Here is a 940-nt window from a genome sequence, read left to right on the forward strand (position 1 = left end):
AAGACCCTTGGGTTTTATTTCCCTTTTCTCTTCACCCTAACGAGTCGCAGGAGCTATAGGCATGAAAGCTATAAGAAAGCTTACGTTTGAATATAGGCTAAATTAGGGCAGACACTTGACCAGCTTAATCTTTGCTTGCAAATGACAATGCAGTGAAACCAGAGGAAGAAAAAAATTTACTTCTTTTCCTATTGGAAACCTAATAAGTAGTTAGCCTGACCCAGTTTTCAATAAGAGAGATTTTCTGATGACCCAACAGGAGTGACTATCTCTAGTCAAAAAAAGGGGAGGGTGAATTTAATCTTTCACGCCACTGGAATGGCAGCTGCTCTCAGCATTCTCTGATTCTGTGAAGGATGATGAAGATAGAACTGGCTTTTCAATGTACGGAGAATTTTCCTTTTGAATATTCCAAACGGGAGATTTGCACATGTGCCTCAAGAACTAATTGTCTAGGTTCCGTCAGTAATGCAGCAGGAGAGGAGCGTGTTTTATGCTTAAGACCAGAGAAGAGCCACGCAGTACTCAGTGGATAAAAGGCTTGCGGTCCCAGCTGGGAAAAACAGTCCCATTATCTCCCAGCTGCATAGACATTCCATACGGCTTGGTTCTGCCTGGGTGCACAGCATGCCTGGCTGAGAGCTTGAAACAGAGTTCTGCAGAAAAATTGTAAAGATCCCGAGACATTTCCCTGGTAAGATCTGTAAGTACAAAATTCTGCTGTCTGCTGCAATGAGAATATTGCTGGGCAAGCTGCAGCTTTTCTTCCTTTCAATGTCTTTGTATTAGCATAACAGGTAAAATCTGGGGTTGGGGGAGAAGTCTCTGCTTTATTTATGCTGTGTTTCTATGATGCTGATGCTTAAAATACATTTATTCCTGTGAAAGAAAATGTTTTGAATCTGTATTCGGAGGAGCTTAGGATCAAACCAGGGAAAGA

General features: G+C 41.9%; 1 protein-coding gene across 2 annotated transcripts in view; it reads left to right on the top strand.

The window, feature by feature from the left end:
* The first annotated feature begins 229 nt into the window (after positions 1 to 229).
* Positions 230 to 940, top strand: part of CNTN6 (contactin 6) — a 293,689-nt gene continuing 292,978 nt past the window's right edge. The window contains exon 1 of one of the 2 annotated variants that reach the window (XM_007450034.1): positions 230 to 694. The gene's annotated coding sequence lies outside the window, so the exon portion shown is untranslated. Of the gene's footprint in view, positions 704 to 940 lie in introns of both variants that reach the window. The other variant, XM_007450033.1, reaches the window with a different exon arrangement.

Source organism: Lipotes vexillifer, unplaced genomic scaffold, assembly GCF_000442215.2.
Source record: "Lipotes vexillifer unplaced genomic scaffold, Lipotes_vexillifer_v1.1 scaffold1041, whole genome shotgun sequence".
Classification (NCBI taxonomy): Eukaryota; Metazoa; Chordata; class Mammalia; order Artiodactyla; family Lipotidae; genus Lipotes; species Lipotes vexillifer.